Source organism: Simochromis diagramma, unplaced genomic scaffold (genome assembly GCF_900408965.1).
Source record: "Simochromis diagramma unplaced genomic scaffold, fSimDia1.1 OVJJ01000026.1, whole genome shotgun sequence".
Taxonomy (NCBI): domain Eukaryota; kingdom Metazoa; phylum Chordata; class Actinopteri; order Cichliformes; family Cichlidae; genus Simochromis; species Simochromis diagramma.
Window position 1 is genome coordinate 4582286 of NW_024386985.1, and position 10364 is coordinate 4592649.

Below are 10364 nucleotides of genomic sequence, written 5' to 3' on the forward strand. Positions count from 1 at the left end.
ATCAGATATCAGAGAGAAATAAAAAATGTAATGATCCGAAGTATCACAAAATCACCTCACAAAACGCGCTACTTGGCGTAACCCAGCTTGGCGCATCGGAGCAGTATGTGTCAGGTGATAGTGGCTGTTGTCTGCAGGACCTGTCCACGGTCTGTTGGAGCATTTGGAGCCTCGCTACATGCTTCCTAACCGCGGCATTTTATCTCGGCGAAAACTATCCCAGAGAAGTAAAGCAAGTGTCTAAGTTCATCCCTGAATGTTTGCATAGTATTTCCACGTTAAGCTTAACAACTGATATATTGAGCCACAGCTGGACTGGCCATCAGAGTTCCATATTGAGGTGAAAAGGAAGCAATTTGTCCCGGACTTCAACTAGAATTAAACAATAGACACAAAGCTGGAGTTATTTTTGTCTTTGCTGCGCAGTTGCATCTACTTCTCTCATTCACTCCCCCTTCCTCTCCTGTTATTACTTCAAACATGAAACTGATCAATGATCAGCTGATCGGCTTTTCTGCTGCAAGTCCCGTCTTTCTTGTTTGTTTATCGCCCATTGCGCTAGAAAGAGGAGACCACCGGATAAACAACAGCAGCACGTTAAGCTGTTGTTAGAATGTATTTAATATTACTTTCTAGTATCAGCTGAGGTTTGCTGGAGCCACAGCTGTTAAAGCTGCTGGTCATGATGTCCGTTTGGACATCTGGTGAGAGGGAAACATGAAGATGAAACCAGGAGATGTCCTTACTGAATCATCAGAGCTGAACAGGTGATGGAGAAACAGGTTTACCTTTTAGGTGACACGAACGAGTTGAATGGAACTTATGAACTGTTTCTGAGAGACAAATAACACCAGGATCCTTTACTACATAGCTGATAGCTGGTAACTGTGCAGGGGCAGGTCTAGCAAAGTTTTGTGGGGGCCAGGTTGGGCATTAACAGGGAAAGGGGGGCACAAAGAAAGATTTTTCTTTGTTACGTCATTTAAAAAAATTGAATAAATAATTATCTGAATCTTACAACAAAAGTGGTCACCTGATTAAATGTATAGAAATCCATTATTGTATATAGTAACTAATAAGTGTAATATACACCCTAGTAAACTATAGTACTTTTTCCTTTGGGAAGGTACCATCTGTGCAGTCTGCAATTCTGTTGAAGAAAGATGTTGAATCTATTTAAATATTGTAGAAAAATAATTGATTTATGTGCATTTGTTTTACACTTGCATTAAATTAAAGTTGATTACATCGATTAAGGGTGGGGGGTGGTTCCCTAATATTTTTGCTGGGAGTTTGCAACCCTATTAGTTAGGTAGGTAAATACTCTTTAAAATACCAGAATAGGGAGGATGGTGTAGGTTTAAATTTATTAGATTGATCAATGTTGCTGAACTATGAAATGTTTTGGGTGGAGTGCATTTTTCGCATACAGGTATAACAGAATAGCTTCAGTCTCTTGTTTTTTAAAACTTGAGTATGAACTTATACAAAATGCAGCAAGATATTTATAAAAACAGTTTTATTGATTACAAAATACGCTATATCGGATTCATATCGGTATCAGCAGATATCCAAATTTATAATATCGGAATCGGTATCGTACATTAAAAAGTGGTATCGTGCCATCTCTAGTTAGGACCAAATATAAGTGAATACAGACAACCTGACCAAGCGGTATTTAGTCTCTCTTAACGCATTCTCATCAGGAAACAAGGTTAAGTGTCCGAGGAATACTCACCACCGTCACTCTGCAAGTGAAAGTCTAAGTTCAGCACCTTCAGTATCACGTATCATTACCTTAGGGTTCGAAGGGGTTAACACGTTTCCTCCCAGGACGAAAACGTGTCTCTTATCCTGGATCAAGCACTCCTCTGGCCTGGAGCGAAGCACCTCGTCCATATTTCTGCTCCTTAAGTTGTAAAAGACGTTCAGAAAACAGGATTAACTGCCAAAGGAGCTCCTCGGCCCCTCGAGAGTTTTACATTTGGCCAGTCAAAGTGGAAACATTAAGTGAAGAACATTCAAATGAGCGCCTTTGTTTTGTTTTGTTACCATGGACTACATTGGCACCTGTAATCTTTTTATTCCTAAAATGCCATTACTCTGCCTTAGCTTCAGGTAAAGAAGCTCCTGTCACAAATCATTTGAAATAATGACTTCCCAGTTTCATGCTTGTGATCGTGTTGTTTGCTGCAGTAGTTTAGATATTATGTTTGAAGGGAGCTTCAAATTCCCCTTTTCTCTTCTCTCAGCATTTGTTTTTGTAAAAGTTCAGGTCACCACTGCTCTTGGCTGATGTGTAGATGTGATGTGACTTGTTCTTAATGCCAGCATATAGATTAAACATGTGCCTGTGTGTGTGCAGAGGTGCGTGCGGGAGATAGGAGGGTGTGCTGCCGTGTATGATCCACTTTTGTCCTTAGATGATCCTTTTCTTTTCTTTTTCTTTTTTTTTTTCATTAGGGATAATTATGTTCAGCCCTCAAGGTACACCAACTGAAATAAGACTCTTATTTGTGCTCATGATTTGTATGTATGCACTACTGTGACAGGACTGCAAAGGACCATAAATCAATAAAAAAATAAGTCGAAGTGCATAAAAATAAAAAGACACAAAATCACCACAAAAAAGGGGAATAGGCCGCAAGGAAATGCAAGGTGGCAAAAAGAGGGAAGTTTGTCTGCTCCTGCATCCGTGGGTTTGAATCTGCAGGTCCTGAAAAATAAACACATAAATATGTGCGAAGTATTCAGCTGTAATTTTTTGGGGTCTTTTGCATGTGGTTTTTGGATGCGCTGCACATCCGCAAACTAAAATGAAGGCAGCAGTCATGACTTTTTTTTATTGACTTTCAGCCGCTGGGTCTTTTTTTTTTTCTTCCCAACACTGTTGCTACAACAGCCCCAAGATCATCATCACATCATCAGACCCGAGATTTGCTCCAAAATGCAAATGAAATTTACTTCAAAATTCAAATTGTTGCTACTGGATGTGCAAAGCTGCGTTGGACATAGTCAAGATTAATCTTTACAGTTCACGGAATTTCAATATTAGACCTTCCTGATTGAATGGGGGTTGGTTCTTAGCTTGAATCCATTCAGGTTTTACTGTAAATGTAGACCCTACTACGACATATGAAAAGAAAAGATATTTGACTTGTTATTATTGCTTTCAGGTTTTACCAAAGGGGACATCCATGATGAATTATCAATAACACAAAGCAGCCTCCACTTTGTAACATGATTAACTCTAACTAAATATTTGCTCACTTTTTACACACAAAAGTTAGCCGGAACACATTTTGGTTCCTGCTCGTAAAGTAAAGTAACACCTTTCGTATAATCTACTACTGACATAAAATATCGATCAATGTGATTTTGGGGTTGATAAAACCTGAGTAGCTGATATAAACTGAATTCTGCTTGAACGACAGTGTGCATTATTCACAGCCTTTTACATTAAACAAGAGGTTTACGTTGGGAGTGTTAGCGATTAAACTGTTTTTCTTCTCACTTTTCTTTCCGCACAGTGCAGTGTAGTAAGAGTACATCATTACTTTGTCAGAGCGAAGCACATGGATTCACAAGATAAATGACTTTCAAAGCTAATGATTGCATTCCTTTCTGGAAAGGTAAGCCTGTGCCTGGGGCTAGAAAATATGACTTGTGCTCACTCCAATTATTTTCCACCAGTAAAACATCAAACTAATCAACTGGCAGTTTGCAGCCATGGTCTCCTGACAGTGTGTTTAGCTTTGGCACACAAAGAGTGATGAGGTCTATAAAAAAGTCCCTTGCTCTGTGGTATATGTTTGAGTCTTATTATGGAAAATAAAGATGCATGACGAGTATAGGAACAAAATGAAATCAGTGACTACTATATTAGCTTGTTATCGTGATCCTTGTTGAAGGGTTGGTTGGGTATAACTTGTTTTGTTGGAGGTCAAGGTCACTGTAATCCAGAGCGGAAGTCCCCATGTCTGGCTCGACAGGTCCAAGTGGTTATTTTGCTTGATTGTGATGCGAGACGATTTTCCTTCTGCCCTGAAGTGGAATGTAGTCGTCAAAGTGAGAAGCTTAAAAACTGCCCATCAGCGCCTGTGACCCCGGATGGCCCCGGAGCTGCCTGGGATGCTTGAGGCCAGTAACATAAGACAAATTCTGCGAGACACTCTTGCAATCCTGGTGTGGCACGCAGTCTTCTCATCTCTCTGAAATACCTTCAAAGCTCTCATACATATGCCAGCATGGATACCAGGCTTCTTTTCACAGGTCATGCAACCTCAAGTCACCATTTTCATTTCTCTGACATGCGCGCTGCTTGTTTGTTTGGTAAACATGTTACACCTGTCAGAGGAATGCCGGTTGCTAACGGGCCAAGTCCAACAGCATTTATTATCTTCTGTGGCGCTTTCCCCTTCTTCTCGCCTCTCTCGTTTGTCCATCTGTTGCCCTCGCAGCGGTGAATTCAGTAAGTGTGAAGGAGCGAACGTGTGAGGGGAGGCGCGTGCTTGTCTGTTCACGCATGTCCGGCGCTGTGTGCGGATGTGTCCGCGCACGCACACACACAGGCTACCGGGCTGTTTGTCTGGACTGCCGTCTTGTAACGGAGCTAGAGACACTGTTTTTATTTATTCCTCCCCCAGCTGTCACTGTTGTGTCTGGAGTGTGTTCGCTGAACTCAGGGCCATGGGACACTTGGAGAACTGTCAAATCCACTAACACTCCCAACTATGCAGAATGTTGCAGCTCCGAACACACCCTGGATTCCTGTTATGGAAAACAAAAGCTGAGCTGGACATTCAAGAAATGTGCAACCTCCATTTGACTCTCCTACCTATAAATTTGTCTTTATTCTTTGCGCATTCAAAACTCTAAAGAAGTGAAAAACATCACTTAACTCACAGCCTTGTGCTGTGCTGTTGACCCCAGGGCTGCCGAATTTCTTAGAAGCTTTTAATCATGTCACAAGTGCCTGATTGAAGGATAACTGCTAAATCATAACGAATAAACTTCCACACGTCCTTTTTTTACTGTGTTTTCCTTCAGAGACAGACTGAGCAGCTTCATTTGAAACATTTAAAAGACAGTTTTCTTTTTGGATTAATACTGAATGTTAAAGTCAACCTACTTTTTTTTTTTTTATAACAATTTCATTTCCAACTTTTTTTTTCTCTCTAAGATGTAATTGCCTCCCACTTGACCTCCTCAAAATCAGCTAAAGCATTTGTGTAAAATAACTTTATCATATTTAGTGAAGCTATTTCCCTTCAGACTATCACCATTTTCACTGACTGGCCTTCAAAGTCAAAATAAATAAAACAAAAACTTTAGCTATGGAAAAAGTTGTTTAATCAGTTACCTAACTGTAGCATGTAAATACCAATGTGTCTTTCCATTTTGCAGCCATGAAAGTGTTAAAAAATGACAGTATTAGAAAATTGTTGTGACATAGAAGAGAAAGCAGCTAGAAGATGGGCCTTGTATCACCCGTAGGTAAAAATGAAACCTTTCACATGCTCCAACTTGTTCTGATCAGCCACCTATCCCACAGGGTGATATGAGCCGTGAAAGTTTTCCCAGAATGCACCTTTTTGAAGTTTTCTCCAGTGAATTCTCAGGAAACAGATCAAACATCCAGTGTACCAACACTTTTTTTCCTTCATTTTAGACATTAAATAGAAATTGCTGCAATTTATTCACAATCTCTCTCTCGTTCCATATATATATACATGCAGTCAGTACTGTGGCCTCCAAGTTGGGCGAGTGTTGCTCTAGCAGATCCCAGGAATAACATCCGAGATGCAGTCATAGGAACAGCAAAGATACTGTGCACTTTTTAAAAACTATTTCTTATATGGATTGACTCAAATCTAAATGTTCCTTGGTAATTATGGGACATTTTCTTCAGAAATTTTTTTTTTTTAATGTTGCTGGTGCTGACAGATGAACTGGTTATACTCAATATACAGAAATGGAATGGGATTTGAGTGTCAAAGAAATTCTTGGCTGGACACAATAATTTTTAATAATGTGTTTAACATTCTTGTTTACTCACTATGGAAAACTGGATATTGGTTATTATAAAAATATTTTTTTCAGATTTACCTCTTAGATGACTTCTATAATGACTCTGACTGTCAGCTGTTCTTATATTTTTTCCATTGTCCAGTAATTGTAACACATGCTAGCTCAATGCTCTTAATTTTTAAGCTTGTCTTTAAAGCTTCCAAGGGTTTTTGTCCTTACTGACATGCCTGCTGATTCTACAGTTTTGATAATGAGTCTTCCACATCACATGCTGCTCCTGCATGAACCCAACCTTCTATGCGCATATTGCATAACTATAGCCAAGGAACTTTAAATACTAAAAGCCTCTACTCTCTGGATATCTGCTTTTATAGTGAGTGGTCATAAGATGTAGAACAAAAATACAGATTTCACGTGGAAAGACATTTTTCTTCTGCAATCTTTGATCATGTTATGAATTCTTCTTCATTTATTTCTTTTTGTAGGTTCGGATTGTCGTGAAATAATTTTCTGATGCCACAACACAAGGGAGATACTTTATTGCATCCGGCAACGGCCACTGCTAATCTGTCATGTTTCTTACATATGTGAGTTTCTGTTGCAGTTTTACAGCAGTACAAAAGGTGCAGGTGGCTTTTGGGTCTGATAAATGAAACCAACATGGAAATACTGTAGACTTGTGTGCATTGCACCTGCCAGCAGAGGGCGACACTCCAAATGTCTCGTATGTACTTGACCTCTGACCTCAGTAAACACTTTCCTGATGAGTTAGTGATCAGAGAAGAAATTTCTGGTTGTCTTAAATGTTTCCCTTATATTTTGCATGTTTTAACTCACCTCCAATTTCATTTTGTGAGGCATCTTGTGCGAAGGTGTATAAGGGCCAATTTTCATTTGAATAATTACTGGGGTTTTTGTTTTTGTTTGTTTTGTTTTGTTTTATGACAAAGTTAAAGTAGTATTTTGATTTTTATCTCAAAATCCTTTATCAAAAAATTAATTAATAAAAAAATCCTTTTATATTTCTTTTGTCAATGTGACATTGTATTGATGTCGTAAAGCATACGACATTAATACGCTTTATTATTATTCATGTAGGACCATCTTTTGAGCGCCCCCTGTTGCAACTCTGGTTGAACTGCAGCCCGTTTCTGTGCGGTTGGATAAACAGGAAGTGGAATGGCTCTCCCGGATCTTGGGAACGCCTGATACTCTAACCGGAAGCTGCAGGATATCATGTTCGTTGAGCGCAGAGGAAACAGCAGGTGTGTCTGCAGGCTTTTGGAGGCGGTAGGTATTTGTTTAGGAAAGAATCATGCTGGTTCCAGTTTTCAACACACAAGTGTGAGGCTAGAGTCAGCTAAATTATTTTCTTTAATTTTTTAAAGGGTGGAAACAGAAATGTGGTAAAACACTTTCCAGTTTACGGCTGAGTTAAAGTGGCTCCCGGCTTCTGCTTTCTTTGAAAGTATCAAATGTGAGAGTTTCATCCGTCTTCTTATACAGTTTTGCCTGAAAAACAACTCATATATTTAAGCATTTATTTTTAAACGAAATAGTGATATTTTTGTCATGTCATCGCGTGGGGTTGTTTGAGAAGAGAAAAAAAGAAAAGAAACTGTGATATCTGATTTCTGATTTGACTTTAAAGCTGACTGGAGAAATGTGGGCTGAGGGTTGATGAAACGAGTCAACACAACACAGAAGCTGATGAGATATTTGTCAGACAGACCTGTGTAAATTATGTCCAGATGATGGAAAGAATAATTTGAAACATAAATGCTGATTGTTAGCTTGTCATTATTACTTAATTCAGCCTCGCCACAGTGTACTGATATGATTTATGTTTCAAAATGTCAAGTGAAAGTGTGCTGACTGAGCTCTATTTCCAGTCTGTACTTGCAGCTTGTGCAATACATGAAAATCACCACACTGGCTGTTGTTCACTGGCTGAGGTGGGTTGATGAGGACTGCATTCCCTTCCATATTTCGCATGTCAGACAGGGTATGAGAGTGAGTCTGTGTTGCCGTGTCAGTCATCCCACCTCTTGTTTTAGGATGCCCCCATTAGACGCAGGGCAGACGGTCAGCGGTGGTGGGACTAAGCACCGATGACAAGCTCCTGGAAAGGCTGCAGTTGAGGAGAATGAGCAGAGCCTGCACAGGGACTGGCCCGAGCCTCAGACATGTACGCACACACACACACACACACACACACACACACACACACACACACACACTGAACCCACATTCGTATTTAAGTCCTCATACACATGCATGTCATAGCTGTCTGCAATCTGATGCTCACTATAATATTTTATTGCTGCAATGGAAAACATTGTGTTTGATTTATGTTGTCTGAGTTATTATTTACATTAGTTTATCGTTAGCTTTAATTAATGTTGAATTCCATTCATTTTTGCTTTTAACGATCACCTGCTCGCCAACATGGGCAAACAGCCACCTGCTGCCTTGTGCATACTGTACATGCTGTACATAGAGACTGTGGATGTCACGATCCCTAATGCATATTTGTTGATACGTGATAGTAAGTTTTATTTTCACGTTGCCTTTTGTGTACTGTTAGCTATTTGGAAGTCCAATTATGTGCTGTGGGCATCAGTAAAGTTATCAGTGATCACATCTGAGGCCTCTCATGTGAGTTTATGTTTTACAGTTTTAAATGCCTCCACATTTTTTGATGTATGTTCAAAGTGCTTCAGTGCCACCAACCCTTAGTTTACTTTCTAGTGGACCTGTGAAAGCGTCCAACAATAGCAGATACACGTCAAGCAGATAACCATACTGTACAGCTAACTGAAGAGTGGGAACCATTATTTATAAGATTAATTCAAATATTAACCTATCAGGCACCATATTATGACCACCTGCCTAATATTGTGTTGGTCCCTCTTTTACTGCCTAAACAGCCATTGAGGCATGGACTCTACTCCTCCCCTCAAGGTGTGCTGTGGTATCTGCACCAAGATGTTAGCAACAGAGCCTTTAAGTCCTGTAAGCCGCGAGGTGGGGCATCTATGGATTGGACTTGTTTGCACATCCCACAGATGCTCGTTTGGATTGAGATTTGGGGAATTTGGGGGCCAAGTCAACACCTCAAACTCGCTGATGTGCTCGTCAAACCAGTTGTTGGTCTGCAACAATCTCAAAGCCACCTTCTTCCATTGCTCTTTGGTCTAGTTTTCATGCTCATGTGTCCATTGTTGCTTCTTTCAGTGGTTGACCGAGGTCAGCATGGTCTGGCCTGCTTCTCTACGGCCCCATACGCAACAAACTGCAATGCGCTGTGTATTCTGACAACTTTCTGTCAGAATACACAGCGTGAACTGTTTTTGGTAATTTAAGCTACAGTAGCACATCTGATGGATCGGACCACAAAGGTCAGCCTTCGCTCCCACATTCATCAGTGAGCCTCGGCCGCCTTTTACCTGTCGCTGATCAGCCACTGTTTCTTCTTTGGACCACTCTTGATAGATACTGACACCTGTAGACCGAGAACATCCCACAAGAGCTGCAGTTGTGGAGATGCTGTGAACCAGTTGTCTAGCCATCACAATTTGGCACTTATCAAATCCTCATGCTTGCCCATTTTTCCTGCTTCGAACACATCAACTTTGAGGACAAAATGTTCACTTCCTACCTAATATTATCCTACCCACTAACAGGTGGCATAAAGAAGAGATAATCAGTGTTATTCACTTCACCTGTCAGTGGTTGTTATGTGATTCATGATTAGTGTAAATAGAGTTTATCTCTGTGGATGAAATAGTGTGAGAGACTAATTAGGATAATTTGCTAGCCTGATGTTGGACACAATTGTCAACTTGCCGATCTTCAAATCCATGTTTAGTCTGAACATGGAAATCACTGATTTCTCTTTGGGCATCAGTTTGTTTTTCCCAAGGTCAGTCAGGTGCTTGTGTCAAAGTCCATCCAGATGTTTGGCTTTGCTGACCTTTAAATGCTCCATTTCGCGGACATGTACTAAGATCCTTTTTAAATGGAGAGCTACACTGAGTTTTCCTTTAGGTGTGGGAGAATTAATGCGTGTTCAGGGTTGCAGAAAAGCAACAGTCACTGTTGGTTTACACTGTGGTTTACACTGAGCTTAACACTTTACAGCAGCTTCTTAACCACAGTGAACCCACCCATTCCACTGATACAGGTTGTTTTTTTGTTGTTTTTTTCATTTTGGCTGGTAGTAGTGGATATATCTATCTCTCTATCTATCGATATATATATATATATATATATATATATATATATACACACACACACACACACACACACGATTTCATCCGTTGAATAATCGC

The 10364-nt window shown here is 40.1% G+C and overlaps 1 protein-coding gene across 1 annotated transcript in view; it reads left to right on the top strand.

Moving 5' to 3' along the window:
• The first annotated feature begins 7965 nt into the window (after positions 1 to 7965).
• The window catches only part of tp63 (tumor protein p63), a 59094-nt gene continuing 56695 nt past the window's right edge, over positions 7966 to 10364 (top strand). Inside the window, exons 1-2 of the mRNA XM_040040407.1 lie at positions 7966 to 7985; positions 8088 to 8218. The gene's annotated coding sequence lies outside the window, so the exon portion shown is untranslated. The remainder of the gene's footprint in view (positions 7986 to 8087; positions 8219 to 10364) is intronic.